The following is a 20,698-nucleotide window of genomic DNA, read 5'->3' as shown; positions in this document are numbered from 1 at the left end:
ATAGTCCCACTCATCCCTTCAATAGCTGTGATTCAGGAGTATAGGCTGAGTGACTGATGAACTGTAGTTGATTACTGGCAGAGAGAGAGGGAGAGTGAGCTCTAGTGTGGAATAAGAGGCTGTTGTGTACCTGATCACGTTAAGAGTGACTTAGATTGATGGCTGCTCCTAAAACCTAATATCCTCCCACTCAATGACTGATTTTCTGATGAATGTAATCAGGGACTGACACTCATACACTTGACAGGAGGCCATGTTCCACAAAGCAATGATGTACTTTGACTTAGTAAGTCCCCATCAAATAGGATTCATAGTTCTCATGAGATAGTGATATATGGTAAATGAATTTTGCTTTGGTTTTTGGGGAAAAATACTTAGTGTTGTTACCTGTTTCTATAAGACACATCTTAATTGACTTTGTGGAAAAAAATCTACTGACAGTACGTTTCAGCTGCCAGTTAAGTGCTTGGATATTAGCTAGAATAGTTTTGACATCTGTCAAAGCATTGAGGCCCCCTCTGGTGGCCACTTCACTGACTTCTTTTCTTTTTCTTGTATAGGATCCCAAACTCTGTCTCAGACCTGTCAACACAGAACGGACCAGCACTTGAGGTATTACAGAATGTAGCCATTCATTTCCAGGCAATTTTACAAAAATGCCAAATATTGTATGTTGATCACTTTAAGAACACAACCTCATGATTGTCTCAAGTGATGCAGAACTCATACAAGGGAGCTTTAAAAAGAGGGCTCTAAATGCAAGCCACAGCATCTGTGAGCCTGCATACATCACTCTGTTTATCGCCACTGCTGCTAATTGAACAGAGGCTCACGGAATGGTGCCCCCATGTGTTCCTCAGTGCTGCGCAGCCATTGGCTGTTGTTGCGGCGACGCGGCCATTAATGAGACAGGGCCAGGAAGATGGATTACCCAGTGCCATATTGCCCATCATCCCCAATCAAGAACCACCCATGGAAATTGATTGTTCTAATTTGCTCTCATTATTATTATAATACCCGGACAAAATAACACACGCGGCTCGCTGTCAAAGCTGTGAAAACCAGCCATTAGTTATGGGGGAGACAGCAAATGCATTTTATGAGTTTCGCAGTGAGTTGAAACGTTGGATGCAAACACATCTTAATCAGATTTCTCCTCCCTCCATCATGGTGATATAGCATCTCATTACCTCTACCTCAGAGAGTGGGGGAAGAGGCAAGAGTACACATCCATTTAGATTTTAATGTCAGTGTCACAGTTTTACTTTGTGAGTAATGTCTTGAACTTTCCCTGAACAAGAGCAGTAGCAATCACTGATTCAAATGCCAGATAAAAAAAAAAAAAACACACACACACACACAGAAAATTGCCCCCCCCCCCCCACCCCCCTACCCCATCCCAAGCTTTGTTGGAAGCTGTTATTCTGAGAAAATAAGGTAGAAGGTGGGTGGGAAGCAGGGAAATGCGATCTTGTTTTGTTGATCCCACAAATTCTGCTTTACTCAGCAAGTTTACATGCTCTCATTATGATTGTTTCTCTCTCTCTCTCTCTCTCCCACTCAATCCCTCCTGCCTCTCTCTCTTTTTACCTCTTCTCATAAGTTTCCCCGTGCGTCCAGCAGGCCTTTACCTGCTGTTTAGCAGCACATCTAACCAAAAAGAACAAGTGGTCAATACCTCACAATGTGTCATGCGGGATGTGTATAAGTAGCCCTGCCTCCAGTTCAGCCAGTGATGTACATCATAAGGGCTTTTCCTCCAGAGACAGATAAAGTCGGCAGCCCCGCACGGCTCCCAGTGCAGCTATGCTTACATTGCACTCTGCTTCTCTCACGAGCCCCTCTCATTACATATTATAAGGCTTATAAGGCATGAAAATGATCAGAGCGGGCTACGATTATGCATCCCTAATCACAAACTAGCCCCACGAAGCCATGCTGCTCTTGGCCTTTTTATTAGGCGACGAGGAGGAAATCGCAGGTAAATCAGCTGAAGATTACACCTCGGATATTTTTATGACAGAGCCAGGAGCCTCATCAGGAAGGAATATTTAGCCAGGTCAGCAGTGCATTAATGGGTGAGGGACATCGTCTGGAATTAGGGCTGTAATTTAAAGTAGCCTTATTACCACAATCACTAACATCCAGGCTTTTATTAGCGACACAACTTAATAAAAATTAAAAATATGAGTGCAGAGCTTTAATACGTCTCAGGCTGGTCTCTGAAGATGTTTTGTAATTTCACATTAAGCCAAATATAGTATCATTCAGTGTAAATTACAGAGGCGTTAGTGAATGAGGAGGGAGTGAGGGTGCCTTGTTAGAATGCTTTTTAAGCACTATTGTTAGAGTCTCTCAACTTAGTTGAAGCATAGTCATAACTTAATTTCATCGGGGTTGCTTTCAGATCAGTTTGGTGCTTGTCGTACAGATATTTACATCTGGTGTGTGGCAAAAGTGTTTCTTCAAAGACCGTAGCGTTTTCATTACGATTGTAACATTTTTCTTCCGTTAATGGACAAGTATGTTTGTGTATAGTAGGCCATGGACCGTGGGCTGTGAAGTATGGAGTATATCCATCCCTTCACCCCATTTTCCCACTTTCCTCAACAGGCCCTGTGTAACCTTCAGCCCTACAGGGGAGAGGCTTGTAAATTACCACTGGAGTTTCCCCTTCCCGCTCCCGCTGCTAGCATTTCATTAACCCCATCCTGATCTCCTCCGACCTTGACTGCTTTCCTTCACTCACAGGGGAATGGGCTCTCTCCTCAGCCCTCTTTTACTCTCCCTTCCTGCCAAACAGCTTTGAGCTGCAGCCAGTGCACATGTCACCGACAGCACTGCCGTCTCTGTGATTGAGATATGAGAGAGAGAGATGGGCATCCATTCCTGCTGTAGGAATTTATGCAGTCATGTGTCAGCCATTCACATATATCATCACTGTCCAAATAAAAACATTTATCTCCCAAAATAGTTACTTTACATGAGAAGGAAAAAACCTTCTTAACTTTAATGGATGTCAGAATTGGAGAATTTCTAATGGTCTGTTCATCATGAAATTCTCACACGATGTGAAGGACAACGGCAGTGTTCAAGTGATGTAGTAAATGAACAATTGACAAAAATAGAGATACATGTTATTAATTGTACAGTGATGATCTACAGGTTTAATCAGCATTAATGTGATTAATCTGGAAATTCGTTATTTTTTTAAATTGAACCATTTTACCAAGTTTGGCTCCAGCCTCTTCCCATAATACACTTGTTTTACAGAGCCTAGTGACATATTAAAGGTTTTACTAGGCGATGTAAACACAGCGTTTCTACTGCTGAGTTCAGAAGGTAGATAACATTTTTTTTATGCTGAAATATGGATTCTCTCTCATAAATAACTTTCACTCTCTCTTGTTCTCGCTCTCTCTCACACACACAGCTGTTTTATACTAGCATTTTGTAATAATCATGATTAATCACAGGATGTCATTGTATATATGTCTCCGAAGTGGTACATTTTAAAAATTTTTACAAATGTTTATTGATTAGATTTTGTTTTTGTGACTTTTTTACATTTTCATAAATTTCTTAGCACTTACTCTGAAATTACTAATACAAGAATAAGGAGTTTTAAATCTGGACACAGTGGATACTTTAAGGTTTAGCATAGAAATAAAAAGTTGATCAAACATTTTAGAAGAACAATAATAACTCACAGTATTTATGTTTTAATATAACATCACATTCCAATACAAGTGAGAATGAAGCTGATTATATCAGTATGTGAGCAAATGTATAAGTGAATGTTGAAGGTTTAAAACTTGAACGCCTGACAGAAGGTGATCTGCTTAAGTCTGAGGACACAGGATAAAGTTCTGATTTTGTGCTGTGCCTTACGTAGATAGCAGGAATCCCAGCATTGTCCCACCTCCTGGTCTGAGTGTTTTCGATCACAGCGCTGGACTTGTGCAAAAATGAGCTTAAATGGAGCAAAACATACACAACAAGTGCAGAGAAATAAAGTACTGATTGACTAAACTGAGGTTCTCAACAGGTGCTGAAGCTGGTAATTCTGAACAGGGCTGTTTAGAAGGGGTAAGACAAATGCTGTGTTGTTTGATCCTTGTGGTGTTTTGACCAAAGCAATCACTAATTTCATTAAGACTTAGAGAGGCAATGTATTCTGGAAATATGTATATAATATATCCCTTTAAAATATTTATGACTTAATATATAATGTTAATATATATTAATATATATATATAAAAATAAATAAATGTTAAATTTAAAATGAATTATGTCTTTTCAATTGATTTAAAGTTTTTATTTAGCTAAATTTATTCAGTAATTACTACGAATTTGTGTAATGTTGTGAGAATGGGGAACGAAGCTCTGGATCTTATTTGAATTTAGTCTGTGAGTGGTTTAGGAGAAAAACAACATACTTTTAGTCATGTGGCTTAGAAACAGAAAATGGTACAAAAGCCTTAAACAGTAGCCTACGCTGGTAAAAGTGTAGCGTACTATTTACTACTTTAAATAGTTGTAATTGACAGGTTGACAGGTTAAAACGTATAGAGTATTGGCTCCCTAGAACATGGTGTGTGAAACATTACATTGCACTTTTTATATGTCCAGCATCCTCCTGCCAGTGTCAACAGTATATTATGATTTGATTAGTATTATTATTATTATTATTATCAGATTCATTAATAAAATGTTCAAATATATCATTAAAATTCAGGTACCATGCATCATCAAGTTTTATGTTAATTTGCTCCTCATGCTTTGTATAAAGTTTTATTGAAGGAGCTGACTATTGAAGGTTATTTGTTGTTGTTGGACGTACATAATTGTGTTGTTTGTTTGCTTGTATATTTGCTATTGAATGTACTGGAATGTAGATTAGCAGTGTTCAGTGAATTCAGTGAGCCTTACTGAAGGACAAGCACAACAGTCTGTGATCCGTGTAAACACCATGCTACGGTTCAGGTTGGTCCAGTTTTGCACTGTGCTTTGAAGAGCCTGTGTCCAGGATGACAGTTCTCTTAATCAAAGGCTATAGCTGGAGTGAAATGAGGCTGAAGTGAGAGAATAGAGAGGTTTATGCTGATACTGCTCCCTCTCTGCCCCCAGCTGCAGACTCCAAACCTCCTTTGTTCTCCTAGAATTTATGCACTTGCTCAGCAATGTTATTACAAGTCAGAGTTTATTGGGAAATTGTTACATTATGTGAAGTGTCTAACAAATTGCTTATGCTCCCGTAATTGGATTACAACAGCCGTGTGCTCTCCCATCGGTGAGATTAGGCAGCCAAGGCTCCCACCGATCTCACAACCCAAGCAGTAATTTTATTTGTCTTGCCTCTCTCTCCCTCTCCTAACAACATGGTTCTCTGTGCTGCTCCTTGCCAGATGTCTGTTTGGAAGAGCAGCCTTGTTTTTTGGCCTCTGACAACACAATTACAGCCACTGCGATCGTAGCGTGTGTGCGCTATCGTTTGCCCCCAGAATGGGGCCGATTAATGAAAGTCTCCTCGGGGCTATAGAGAATGCCCAAGGCATTGTCTCATGCACACAGAAGAGTAGGTGGAGCCAAGGGTCAGACTAGTACATAACCTCCTTATTTATGTGTGTTCTTTTTTAGGATGCAAAAGTTCAAACTTTGTAAAAAAAAAAAAGAAAAAAGTAAAATGGGGTACACATGAAAAAGTGTAAACTGCAGATTTTTGAATATTATATACTGTATGATAGATGTATAGTTTAAAGAACATATATAATATTTATGTCCATTCCAAGTGATTTAAAAAAGTATTAAAATATTAAAAGTTGTATAAAGCTACAAAAAAACAAAAATATATGCAAAATATGACAAAATAGGAAACATCAAGCACCACTCTTTATATCGGAAACAGTCCACAGGTGTTTCTTTTTATCTTTTCACTGTGAGAACACATGTCAAAATTATTGTTCTGCAATGAGGTGTAACAGTCAAGATTCCATTACTGAGTACAGGAAATTGGCTAAAAATATTTGTCGATCAAAAGAGAAGCTGCTGGTGATCTCAGAACCAAAGCCTGCCCACCCCAAATCCAAGACCTCAACATTATTGAATGTTTTTGGAATTTACTTGGATTGTGAAAAGCAGGAAACTGAACTATCATATAACTGACTTTGTATTTGCTTATTTTTAAAACTGAAATTTCTCATGTTGTAAGCCTGTGAAAGACTGGAATCCAATAACAACAAAAAATAGAATTAAGAAAGTACAGAGGAAAAATGTGTTTATGAAAAGTCCTGTCACTGTATAAAAACCAATGTGTGTTCGTAGTTTGTTGGCCATTATCAGTTGAACAGATCTAACCAGAGGGCTTGGGAAGCTGTGCCTTATCCTTGTCACTTTTATACTGGGAGTATAGAGATATGTACATGGTCTCACAGCCTCAGGAGCTGATCTCAGGAGGGCTTAATTCACTCATCTGATTTACTGCCCACTGATACATACTCAGGAGTGTAGAGGCACATGTTCCTTTTTGGTGTTTATATGTTTACTTTAACAATTAAATGTAGCAGCTGTTAAATTCTAATTTTCTACCTACAAAAAATGAACAGCAGAGCATTTTAGCACTTACATGACAGACACCTGAATATAAGCTAAGCACACCAGTGCAGTGCAGTTCATTATGTGCTTTTTCTTCAGTTTGTTTGTGTTCTGTTTTAGACATTAGGGATATTTTACACAGTGCTATAAGAAAACAGCCTCAGACTGTGTATGACATATTGAAGTAATCTTATTAGTCAAGCCAGCCTCTTACATAAAAAACTAAATAGAAATAATCGACCCTGCTGCTAAGGTATGTGCGCCCTGAAAATGGCTTAATTTTTATAATGTGCCACTGACACAAGATTATCTAGCAAAGTAATGGTTAATCGATAGGGACTTAAGTTGTCAGTAGAAACAGATAACATACTAAAAGGGATTGATTAGATGAATTTTCTCATTTTATGAGAAAGTCTATACCAAAGGTGGCAGCAAAGCTTGTTAAAGAGAGGGTACACTTATCCTTGTGGGGGGGCAAAAAAAGAGAGCTGAAGGCAGATTGTCGAAGAGGAGAAAAAGATTGAAGGAGAAGAATGCTGACCTGTGCGTTCTGTTTGACGTTCAGCTGATTTATAATGTGGGATTAGTCTTGTCTAAAAGGGGAGTGAAAGATGTCTCCATGTAAATGATCTTAAATGAGCTCTCACAGGCTGTTGTCACAGTGGGGGCACTGGCAGAAGAGAAACTAAAATCTGCCTGGATGATGGGACCTTGTTGGTCCATTTAAAGCATGGTGAGAAAACAATACACAATAGACTCATTTTCTCAACATTTATTGTGAATTAAGCAATGTAACATCAAGCTTAATTGTTTTGCAGTGGTCAGTGAGAGAGAGGGAATTCCTTAACATGCATCATAAAAAACATTTGGAATTGTGTATGTTTAAAGCTGGATCTTTTAAAGTCTCCACAAATGGCTTTGTGTGCTTTCATTTTATTCTTCATCCATTGACCATTTTGTCATATCAATGTCATATACCTCTGTGTTTTAATCCTGTGTCGTTTGAGCAAAATAGCTGACTGAACAGTTAGTGAAAATGTACAGAAATTCGTTCATTATCTGTAACCGCTTATCAGGTTCAGGGTCACGGTGGGTCCGGAGCCTACCCAGAATCATTGGGCGCAAGGCGGGAACACACCCTGGAGGGGGCACCAGTCCTTCATAGTGCAACACATACACCTAGGGAAAATTTTGAGTCGCCAATACTGTGGGAGGAAACAGGAGCACCCAGAGGAAACCCACACAGACACAGGGAGAACAGACCAAACTCCTCACAGACAGTCACCCAGAGTGGGACTGGAACCCTCAACCTCCAAGTCCCTGTAGCTGTGTGAAAGCAACACTACCTGCTGCACCACCATGCCGCCTGATGTACAGGAATGCTTGTAATGAATTAACTTTATCTTGTAAAGCCATTTCTGGAGATGGTTTCAATAGTACATTTACATTTTTTATGTTGATTTAAACTTTATTTAATCAGGCATGTCATTAGCAACAGCTTCCTTCTAAAAATGGCAGCCGGGCAAAACACAAAAACAACAGCAAAATTGAGATGATATCAGTCTACATCAGTCTCACAACAGTTTGTGAAAGAATTTTTAAAGGCAGACTTAATCTTAATAGTTTTTCCATTGAGTTCTAGTCTATGGCTGCAACAGACTGAAATGGAGACAGACCAAAGACTGAATTTATTCTAGGGACTTTCAGCATGATGAGATAGGCAGCAAGAGTGTTGTAAGCCAAAGATAAAAGGTTCTATGCTATAGCCATGTTATGTGATCTACAACCTTAGTAAGCGTTAGCAGCGTGAGTAGTGGTATCAAATTGACATCTGGTCCATGACTCTTCCAAGTGTGGCAGCTGTTGCTCTTTGGGATAATATTCATCTTCTTAAGAACCTTGTGGTTCTTCCAATTTATCCATCATGGCACCTCTGTTTGAGCTACTGCTCACTAAAGCTGGATTTCTCAAGGTGCTGTGACCTTCCTTTAATTACTGTGTGTAGGTCAAGGCAGTGAAAGTTGCAGAATGAGGAGGTGACATATGGTTATGGTTCTATGGTGGTTAAACAGCTGCTCTGCCATCTTACTAAGAAGTTACAGTTACAAGGACTAAAGAATATCAACCATGGTTTTGTGATCTGAGTGCTTTAGTGTTTAGAGGGCTATATTAGACAGCGTGTTATGTTATAGGCTGGTTTGTCTGTGTGTGTATATAACCCTTCATAGATAATACTTAAAGGCAATCGTCATCTTAGAAATAGGAGAAAGTCAAACCCATTTTTAAGAGCAAAATCTTTAGGTAAAAACACCCTTTTATGTCCATTGCTATTAACAAAAATGTGTCTTTTATCTGGGTTAATGTTACTAGATTTTATTCCAAATATTGTTAAATGTTGTGTTTTCTAATGTTTAAAAATGACATTTGACAACGTTTGAATGAATCCATGGCATAGGAATCTTACTATAAAGGTCTGGGAGAAACACTGCCACTGTTTTACTTAGTTTTGAAAGCTAAAGGCTTAGTTAAAAATGAACTATTTTCTACTTTCCTTTAAAAGTCTTGATCTATGGTCTCCATATTGTGAAAATGCGGTGCCATGTTGTGCCTTTTGTTCTGCTCTCCCCCAACTAGATTTCCTCTTTCTTTATGAAGTGTGTGATGAGGAGGCACACATGCTGTTCACTTCATTTCAGGAGGGCTCGCTGACAACCTCAACAAAGGAGTCTGACCTCTGTGCCTCCTCGTTTCCAAACATTAGGGTAATTCCCGATGCAAATAGGCCTGAGCTCTGCACCCAGCCTCGTGTGTCTCCCCTGCGCCTTTTACAAAGCCAGCTTTGACAGATTACACTCTGACAGCTCCAATGTGGGCGCACTTACCCAGATTGACATAATCATTAGGGGTGGGCAGACCTAGACCCGAAGCTCGGCAGTTTTATCTATTTGAAGACACCTCCTCCCACTCCTCCCCCTGTTTTACCAAAGCAGCTGAGACTCTCTCTCTCTCTCACGTGCACTAACTCTCTCGCTTTGACACAGGCTTCACACACATAAAAGAGGCAGACCCCTCTGTCCTCTCTCGGCCACCCCTTGCATTCATCATCCTGAAGTTAATTGGTGTGGGCTTTAAGCAAATTTCCAACAGGCCAGCCATCAGCCGGCTGCCTGAAGATGCAGGGCAGACGCTGACTGCTGACCCGCCATCATACGCTGCCTATTGATTAAACTGAAGAAGGAGCCCCCTTGGATAGACTTCCAGTCTGGAGAATGCATTATCCCTATGAAAGATAAGGGGAGGGAGGGAATTTGTGCATATGTGTGTGTGTGTGTGTGCTGGCTATCAATATGTAAGATGAATGGTGGTTAAACTCAACCCTGATTTAGAGTTTCTGTTTGAACTTTCCCTGGGTTTATCTACCTCTTTCCTGTCCTGCTCTCAAATCACAAACGCTTTGCCTATGCTGGAGTCTGTCAGCTTTATTGAAATGTCAGGAGGTGAATAGATCAATGTGGCAAGAATAATCAAGGTTTTAATTGATTATAATTGAATTGATGTAATGGAATAGGGAGCTGACGATCATCTAATTTTTGCTAAATGAAAGGAGCGATAGGCTTGCAGTGGAGGCCCTCTTTATTTACGGCTTAAATTATACCCAGATAAAGACGTCACAGATTAATGCCCTCTACCAACTATTCTGAGTCTGGAGGAAAGGAGCATTACTCTTACAACGGAGCGTCTGCCCGGCTCCATAATGAATGCAGATCACTGACCCATAAAATAGAATAAAAAAAGCAATCTTATGTTGTGGATTCACATTATCACCGTTTCCACCCCCTCCCTCCTCATTCCTGCCATTCCCTCAGAACCGCTGAGTCTCAATCAGGAGGGAATGGGTGTTTGTGACAAGCCGTTCACCGTAGGGTTAATTAAACAGCGCGCTTTAGCACCGGCGCTGTCATCTGCCCAAACACGGATCCATCAGTCACACACACACTTTATCCCCGCATACACCATACACATGTCAAAGTGCCATAGGTTGGCGGTCCCTCAGTGACAGGCAGGGACATTAAATCTTATCTGGTTTATCAATTATTCCCGTGATTACTCGCACGGATTAGTCCATAGGCTCAAGGCATTGTACAGATTTATGGCGCCCCCCTTCATTTTTTGCATCTGCAGTATGGGCAGAGTTCTAAGCTGAAGCCACCCTCTGTGTGAAGTTCAGGTGATGTATTTTTCTTATTTAATACTCAGCTGGAAAAGTGCCTTTTATTATTGCCACCCATGACACTGGCAGACAGGCTTCCAGCAAATCACTGCCTGGCAGTTTATTAGCTTCATTAATAAATACCATTGGCTTCCATGCAAAACAACTTAAGCCACTCTGAATGTAAACACACTATATATTATTTGGGCCTTAAAGCTATAATGCATATCGTAAAGTGTTTAATGCTTTGCCATCTGCATTTGCACAGTTCTGTTAAAAAACCAGGCAGAAACAGTTCAAGGTGATGTCCTGTTTAGGATTATGGTTCTTGAGGCTCGGCCACTGATGAGCAGCAGTTTGCCATTTATCAATGTGGTTCATCGTTGCATCTTCTTTAGTGACCTCCTTCAGTTAAGAGGAGCGCACAAACAGTATCTCCTTCTGTGGACAGATTGCCTCATAGGGGATAAGCACAGTTCCCTGCTGGAAAAATAGGGGTTTCTATGGGTTTAATGCACTATAAACAGAATGTATCAGAGCCACTGGTACTTTTCTCCCAGCATATGTGGCCTGACATTTAACAGGAAGACATTGAGCAGGAAAAGCACTTTGCCGGCCCTTTTAATATGGCACAGCAATATGAGCATCCAGCTTCCCTCTCCCTCACAGATTCATACAGGCTTAATGTACCTCTCCCAAATCCCATTAGCTGACAGGCTGTTGAAACAGCTTGAATGTGTGAGGCTCATGCTTGAGGGATCAGGCCAAACTGGAAGGCCTGGCACCCAGTCAACTCGACAGAAGCCGTTGCCTCTCCTCTTTAGAGAGGCATGGGCGACAAAGAGCTCGTCAGCGCTCGCCACTCAAGAACCAGCAGGGAGGCAAACTGTACAGTAGTTAACTTGCTAATATGGACAATGTGCAGGCCCTTGCTTTAAGTGTTGCTAAGCATAATACAGAGAACTTCTTGCATGTGTGCTCACAATCTCAGCAGATTATATGCAACATAGTCCACACTTGTTAAAATGCACTTTTTGATTATTTCTGGATTTACATTTATATTCATACGTCTTGTGCCGAAGTGCCTTTTCCTTTAGTGTAACTTCCCTGGAAACCCTTTCGAAGAGCGGAATGATACACCCTGGAGCTGTTTCTGAGTTTAGCCACAACAGAAAGCAAAGCCAACCTTTTACAACATATTGCAGTCCTCCAGTATCAAAGCTGAGAGGAAGTCGTCTTATAGCCGCCACACAAAAAAAAGAAAGAAAAAATAGGTCACTTCATTTAAAGGTGACAAGCATATGTCTTTAACGGCCACACTAAACCAATGTTTTTACCCCCTTCCCCGTTCATTGGGTAAAAAAAAATAGCAACGTAACATTTGGGTTTGCTGATCAAAGCTCAGATCCAATTTGTGTTTCTGTGTGCAGGAGAGTGAGCGTCCACTGGGCCCCTGGGGCAGTAGTGCCCCTCTCAGCGCTGACATTTCGTCCACTCTGTACACCGCTGAGTCCTGCCTGAGCAATTAAAGCAACAAAAAGCACAGAGCCTGGCGCTGCATCGTGTAAATGCTTCACGCTGTTCTAGCACTCAATGCCTATGCCAAACTTTACTACAACATTAACCTTCTGAATGAATTTGATGCAAATATATGAGACCAGCTTCATCCACCACATACATATTATGCTTTGATTGCTATAGGGATGTTATATGCTTTCAGTCAGCTCAATAAATAATTTCAAGACCTTTTGTTGATGTTATAGGAATTGTAAGATGCATACATTGTCTTAAAGATATAAGATGCTGTTCCTGGACCACACATTGTTAATATGCATGTTCACAAATGAAGAGTGATTTTAATTTCGGTTTTTCTAATGAGATAAGGAGACGTGTCTTGTCCGGAGTGAATATGAATGCTATTTTTCATCATATTCATCATCCATTCTGTGCTGATGGGTTCATTACCATCAAATTAGAGATAAAAATCATGCTAGTGCCCTGAAATGATGTGGAAAGACAGCGCTGATAAGATTAATGATAAATACATTAGTGCTGGGCCAGCCATAAGACACGTTTCAGATCCTCCAGCATGCACATGGGCGCTCTGAGAAGCTACCGCTTTTAATTCAGCCAGTACATTATTGCCAGCACCAAGCTGCACAATATAGCAGATTCATACTTGGAGTTTATGAATGTGTTGAGGCAAATGGGTTTGAATGGAGCTGAATGGAGCTTGCTCATGGAATATGTTGCAGTGTTGGCTGCCCAGTGTTTGTGTTGTGAGCTAGAGTAATACACTGGTGTAATCAGCTTGGTTAGACTAGGCGCTGTTCCTGGTGTCTTTAAAAGCAGAGGCAAAGGTAGGCTTTAGAGGAAGGCAGAGGACGTCCTACGGACAGAGCCGCACTGCTGTGACATATCGCCACAGCTGACAGCCTTTAACGTCCCATCTAATTTATGTCGTGTGGGGAATGGGAATGAAATGTTAATAAAGAATCTCTGCATCACATATTCTTAACTGCAGCCTCAGGCCTCTCCCTGCATCTGTCATGGAGATGGATACAGGAAATGGGAGGGAGGAGGGGTAGTAAGAAAACGAGAGAAAGAGAAAGCAAGAGAGAGGGAATGAATGAGAGAGTGATGAGGAGTAGGCTTTAACGTGTGTTCTTAAAAATCTAGGATTTAAAGGCAAGGAGCTTTTAAAAAAGAATGCAAATGATATTGCCCGACACACCAGTATAAAACTGGCGATTAGTTCCGTGTACTAGATTTCCTAAGAGAGTATTTAGGCAACATGAATTGACTGCAGCCTGTTTTGAGTGGCTAACATTTATCTCATGTCTCCAGGCTGTCATTAAATAGATTCTCTTGTCTGATTAGTTAAACATGATATTGAGCTGTTTGGATTTCCTCCAGCCGGGATGATGGATGAGCAGGGTCATCTTACACAGCCAGGCCTGAAGAGGGCAATGTGTGCACGTGTCTGCGTGGACATTGTGATCATTTTCGCTGGCCAGAACACACATGCCAGGCCTGACCTTTCAGGACAATGGCAGGAGAAGGAGCATTGCTCTGCTGGACTCAGTGTGATTCCATTATTGACCATTGCTCTTCACTTCACCATATTTGTTTTGGTGGAAATGTGTGAACTCGTGACCTGTGTTAACAGGAATCAGCTTATCTGATACAGAGCAAGAGCACATTAAAAGTGGAGGTTTCACCTTATCAGCAAACCCTTCCACTTTTTATGAACCTCCAAGAGTTCTTGATTCCTGCAGTTAATAGCAGTTAAAGTGCAGGCGTCCTGTGTCAGTATTACTGGAAAAGCACCCTAAGTGGAAAAGTTGGGTTTAAATAGTTTTTGGTAATTACCACGAGGTTAAACTTAATATATCACACACAGCGGGAGGATTTTATGGCCTTTTGCCTTATATCGTCTACCCAGTTACCCCAGCTCTCTGAGCGCAGGCAGACATGCGAGAAATTAAAAGTGGGGCCGAAACCGATTACTAAGTGCTCCGATATTCAGGCAGAGGGAAGGAGCCGGACACAAAAAAAGGGCACCTCCAGAGTGCAGGGACGTCCATAATCAAATAACCGATAACAAAAAAACTTATGAACAGAAAGAATCTCATATCTGTAATGGTCAGTCGCTCAGGTCCTGTCCCTGGACCATTGGGTTTTGTGGTCAGATTCAATTTCAGATATTTTATTGTGGCACTGCCACTCCATTAAGACTCATTTCCTTCTCACCAGTAGTGACTTTGGGGGACCCGAGGAATTTGAAGGCCAATTGACTTTTAATATGAATCACGCTGTGATCGCCCCATACTCGTCCCCTGCCTACAAATTAGAAATGGCAAACAGTGTCCGTATCCAAACACTCTTTTCATGTTTTCTGTTCATGGTTCACAAGTCACACACCTCCACCCACTCTGCAGCTCTGTGTGTGTGTGTGTGTTTGTGCATGTGTCCCCACTGAGGGCATGTGAATGTGATAACAGGGACCTAACACTCTCTCTTTATGTGTTGCACAAAAGAATGTGGAATGATGTATATTCTGACTTCAATGTTGGCACACATTGAAGTCAGTACTTAATAAAGAGCAACATGTGAGTGCATTAGATGGGGGGGTTTTTTGTGATCAATATTCCTTGTTTATGGGCGCATTTACAGTTAACATAATGTTATGATGAGGCCCTTAAAAGGGAAACTCAAAATAGTAGGATGCTGCCATGTCATATCTTGGTCACTTTCACTTAGTGTCATAGGACGGGTTAGATGAGAGATATTTATGTTCAGCCACACCCTGTAGAAGCCGTGTATAAACCTATATCAAGTTTATACTGCCAGATATGTGCCCCCTACAGTTTCCTCCAGTGCACTGCGGTGCTAACCTCAGCTCTATGGCACACGTTCATTAGTATGCACAGGCTCTCCCTCATTGTGTGTGGCAAGAACGAGCCAGAGCGGAGGGGAGACAGTATTTTATCCACGCTTGCCAGTATTATGTGGCTGAGTGAGAGATTCGCATTATCGTAATGGGGAAGTCAGCGCAGCGAGATGATGCCCTGCAGCCACGCCACTGATTGGCGGCAAAGCTGTATTTATATATAGCAAAGCCGAGTTCACTTTTAGTTCAGAGCAGAAAAAGAGGAAGAGGCCTGACAGTCCGCCTGATACTTTGTCTGCTGCATGGAACTCTGCCGAAGCTGAGCCTGCAGCCTTACACATAGACATGGACATCATCCAAAGCCACAGGCATGAGCTTATTGAATTAGAGCCAAGAGTGATCATATTTATGCAGAGCATCATAATAATGATTTTATTGACTTTAAAAAAGAGTGGCAGTGTATGTTCCCTTGTTTTTGTCTGTGTATGAGGGAATTAGAGTGTCAAATCAAGTGAAGTCAAATTTGTTTACTTAAGTCCAATAAAAATAAACAAATATAGGTGAATATATAAATGGTATTGTGCAGAAGGCTCAAGCAAGCAGTGAAACCTTTAAATTAGTATTGATCTGGGCAGTATGAGTGTTTTTTTTTTTTTTTTATATATTTTAAATAATTTTAGCATAAATTAAATGCTAGCACGGTGGCGCTGCAGGTATTGCCGCAGTCACATAGCTCTAGGATCCTGGGCTTGTGGGTTCTAGTCCCGGGTGACTGTCTGTGAGGTGTGTTCTCCCTGTGTCTACGTGGGGTTTCCTCTGGGTGCTCCAGTTTCCTCCCACGGTCCAAAAGCACACATTGGTAGGTGGATTGGCGACTCAAAAGTGTCCATGGGTGTGAGTGAATGTGTCTCCTTGTGAAGAACTGGCGCCCCCTCCAGGGTGTGTTCCCAGTGATTCCGGGTAGGCTCTGGACCCACCGCGACCCTGAACTGGATAAGTGGTTACAAGCAGTGAATGAATAAATAATCATAGACACTTTAAAATGTTGCCATTTTTAAATTTGAAATGAATTCTGTATTTATAATATATTTATACTTCATATCATATTAGATTTGGGGGAGTTGTTTAAATAATAGATTAATGGCTGTATGTGTTATGTAAATAAGTTCAAATGTCATCTACAGCAAGGGTGTCAAAGTCCTTTTAGGTAACAGGTTACATTACCCTCACACCAGTGTCTAGAGGGCCAGACCCAAAAAAAAACATTTTTTATTTGGCCAACAATGCATTAAGAGTGTCCTGAAAAATATGGTTGTTTTTACGGTCCATTATCTCAAAGGTATTTTCTGAATAAACAAACTTTTACATTTGTAACAGGATATTTAAACTACAAATGTAAGCACTGTACCGTCTGGTTTAATCTTACTGCTTTTTCAAGTTATCAACAAATATTGTTTATTGAATATTACAAATTATACAACTTTTATTATTTATCTTTTAAACATGTATTGTGACAAAAAAAGGTTATTTTTTGTCTTGCATTAAAAGTGGATGGATGATTGTGTATGTAATTATTTTGTCAAATGTCAACTACAACCCACATGGTGTGTTAAGTTTAGTACATGGATAAATTTAAATTCTTCCTAAAAAGAATTTAAAGAAGCTAAAAATTACAATTGTTTTATAAAGTTCTTATATATAAATCAGTTTAGAATTGAAAAACAATAAAAAAAAACAAAAACAAACAAAAAACAAACAAAAAATACGTTTACACCTTTACCTTACCTTTCCTTTTAATTGCTTTTTAAGTAGTTTTTAATTATTTGGGAATTAAAGATATTAACGTAGAAGATTTGGAAGTGGAATTTCACACATTCTTGCCTGATATAAGATGTCAGCTGCTCAACAGTTTGCGGTTACCGTTGTCTGATTTTGAGTCTTCATGACATGCCAGGGGAGAGAGATCTGGACCATAGACCGTTACACTGTTAACAGTTAAGCACTGTTTTTAGGAAGTTGCAAATGGTGTGTGTGTGTGTGTGTGTGTATATATATATATATATATATATATATATATATATATATATATATATATATATATATATATATATATATATATATATTTTTTGGCAATACTTTCCAAATCCATGTGGCTGTATTTATCACAGTTGTATGATGCAATACCGACTGAGGGCTCAAACTTCAACAGTGGCTTTGCCATTCTTGGACTTGGATGTCTCTTAGAATCTTTTAACAATATTATGTACCGTACATGATGAAAGACCAAAATTCTTTGCAGTTCTTTTGGAACTGGTTGAAAGTGTTTTCACAAAGTTTGGCTTAAACTGTTGTGAGCCATGAAACATGTTTGCTTACAAAAACCGAGCCTTTGGTGGATGCTTCTTTTTTATACTTTATACAATGTATTATTTACTTGCTTATACTGGAGTGTATGATGTGGAATTAAACAATATGTTTATTGCATTAAACAATTATACAGATAGAGACAAAACAGTACACAGTGTGACACTAGTCCCACACATTTTGCCCTAATCAGCTGAAACAACTGTGCCAAGTAAGAGCTTCTCTGAGCAGTGGGCTGTGTGGAGAGAGCTGCTAGTAAAGAGGCAATGGCTCCTTTTAAAGAGATACTCCCCTGAACCCCCAAATCAACACTATTCCACAGGGACAGAGCAGCTTTTATATCAAAGCTAAAAAATGTTTTGTTTTTGTCTTAAACACACTGTTTTGAACAGAGGAAAGGGCAAGGACACAGAAGGAGACAGGTATGGAAAGGTAAATCATAAGCTGTTGATGGCTCATTACCTGAGAGAATAGAGGAGGTAATGGCTGCTTGAGTATCACAGCCAGATCCTGTCAAACAATGTCTTATAGCAATTCTTGCTTATTACTATCAAACTGGACAAAGATGAAATTATTACTGTGATGTCCTTTTTTTTTAAAAACAGGGTCAAAGATGAAGGATAACTTTCCAGGATTCTCTCCCTTTAGAGGGTGTGTGTTTCATGAGTGTGAATTAAAGCTATGTGTATGGACACTGGCTGGCGGAAAGTGTGGATAACAATGTGGAAGGTTAGCAACTGAATGTAATCAAAATCACCTGCACACAATTTTGTAGCTTGAGTTTCATATGAGGTGTGGTCATGCTTGCTGTTTTGTACTGACTGTGTAACATGGAAATGCAGGGTTTAAGCCGTCATTCAGGGCTGGAGTTGCGACCCTGAAAGTGGAAGATAGTAGATGCAGGATTTGAGGAACTGTAAGGATTGCATTGTCATGTTTGCATGTGCTGCACCATGGTCATGGAGGAATGTTTTCTCGTGTGGCTGTGTACTTTTATAAAGCTGGAATGACAATAAAAGCCTCTTGAACCTGAACTTCAAAGTTATAATGAATAATATGCACATTGTAATTATATGATATGATATGCATAGGAGTAGAAGAAATATTTGTAGTTTCCTGGATCTCAGATTGCAATAACCTCCTAAAGAGTTAATTTTACTGAGTGCAGGGAAGGAATTGTTAAAATATATGAAGTAATCACATGCACATTCTAGGGTCGTGACTGCTTATAATGTTACTGTGGCTTTTTAGGTTACAGATGAGACTGTGATATTTATTTTATTTTATTTTAGAGTCAGAATCTAGGGTTTCTTCTTCTTCTTCTTCTTCTTCTTCTTCTTCTTATTATTATTATTATTATTATTATTATTATTATTATTATCATTTTTACACCCAGTATTGGTGTGGTATTAAATCTAAAAAATTATGGTGGGCAAATAAGCCTGTGGCCATGGACATTTTTAGGATAAATATATAGTTTCAGATTATTATGAAAGGAAAGTGTGCCACTGGCAGTGATTTCTGAGTTTAATATTTTTAGTGTTTGCTATACAAGCTTGCTATATATTTTTTTTAAATAGCATTTTGGAATATATCTGCCTTTCTGCCCACACCACTGTTACGTGAACGTACTGTATACAGTATGTTTTCATTTATTTTAATTTTACAGAGACATTGGAGCTAGGCTACTGTGTATCACATCAGGCTGAGCTAAAGAAGCCCGTGCACCTGGAGCTAACAACATCTAAGTCGCACTTTAAATGAAACCCATCAGATAATTCTTGAGTGGTGTAATTAGGAGCGGCAGTGTGGCTCTTTGTGGAGAACACTGCACTATTCTACATCCTTGGGAACATAGTCAGCACTTATGTCATCTGTTTACCCCTGATTCTGCATTCTCTATAGATTTTATGCAACTAATAGCTAATGAGCATAAGTGTATATGTGTGTGTGTGGGTTGTCCAGCTGTTAGGACATCTGAGTAGTGGACAGAAGAATTGTGAAACATTTTCCTTCTCAAATTTATGGCTTTATTAAAAATTTAAATTTTATCTTTAATGTGGCCTACTGTAAAGTAGTTTCTATTGGTCTGTTTGTGTAATATAAAAACAGTCTTTTTTAAATGGTTACTTTACAAATAAGTGTTACAAGTTTTTACTCCTGTGCTGTATGGACATTATGCAGTTGTGCTTTTCCAAGTGTAGCATGTGTGCTGTATCATTTTTATGAGCAAATTTTGGGATTAAGTACACACGAGAGCAGAACAAATATAGTGTTTGGTAGCTTCTGAACAGCTGGTTGAAATCTGCCACTTTATTCTGGGGTAAATTCGCTGTTCCGGTTGCTCTGACGAATACTTGTGTGGTCTGTTCGTGTGAGGCAAGAGAATGTGTTTGATTCAACTCAAAAAAGCTGTTCTTGAGAAGGGGGGGGGGGGGGGGTTGAAAATCTGTGTGTATGGTGCAATGTGATGCAGGGGCTTTGAAGGATTTTCCCCCAGAAAGTAAGTCTCGGTTGGAAGAAAACGCTGAGGCCAGCAGCTCACACCTGCTGGAGCAAAGCGGATGTGCGTAGTCTCCCAGGGCCACAATGAAGACTTTCATTTGCACACACACCCACACATTTATTCATCTGGTTGTTTACCCGACTGCACAATTGTGTCTCAAAATTACTGTCAAATTTGTGTGCATAACATTGTCTACTAAATGCAGATTGCTGTGACAGATCAAGCTTGTTTGCTCTTTGCTTTTGTCTCTGAACATGGTGTTGATGCACTCACTGTAAAGCAGTCGGGAGACATCCGTACCAATATTCAATTAGACCTTCTATCAAAGCTAATTAATTAAGAGCTCAGTTGGAACAAAGGGCAAGTCGCAAGCGCCATCTCTGTGGATTTGGGACCGAAAGGCGCTCATGTGGAAATGTTTACATGCACACTAGGCTCAGGTGTGTTTCCCATAGGTGTATTTGATTCTTTCGCCATCTCTGCTGCATTCACAGCATTGCCAAGTGTAGTTAAATCTGCCAGTCTGGCACAGAACCAAACATTTACTAAAGACATAGCACACCACATCATAATATTCCCATTATCTTGGATTGTGACAGGTTCATCCGAGCTGATGTGTGCTCTGATGTGT

General features: G+C 40.0%; 1 protein-coding gene across 4 annotated transcripts in view; it reads left to right on the top strand.

The window, feature by feature from the left end:
- lbx1a (ladybird homeobox 1a) overlaps positions 1–20,698 on the top strand; it is a 60,298-nt gene that overhangs the window by 5,380 nt on the left and 34,220 nt on the right. For all 4 annotated transcript variants that reach the window (XM_066680081.1, XM_066680079.1, XM_066680078.1 and 1 more), the window contains one exon: positions 561–612. The gene's annotated coding sequence lies outside the window, so the exon portion shown is untranslated. The remainder of the gene's footprint in view (positions 1–560; positions 613–20,698) is intronic.

The sequence above is a fragment of the Hoplias malabaricus genome, chromosome 8 (assembly GCF_029633855.1).
Source record: "Hoplias malabaricus isolate fHopMal1 chromosome 8, fHopMal1.hap1, whole genome shotgun sequence".
In the NCBI taxonomy this organism is placed as follows: Eukaryota; Metazoa; Chordata; class Actinopteri; order Characiformes; family Erythrinidae; genus Hoplias; species Hoplias malabaricus.
Note: the sequence above shows the minus strand (reverse complement) of the source record. Positions and strands in the feature narration are given on the sequence as shown.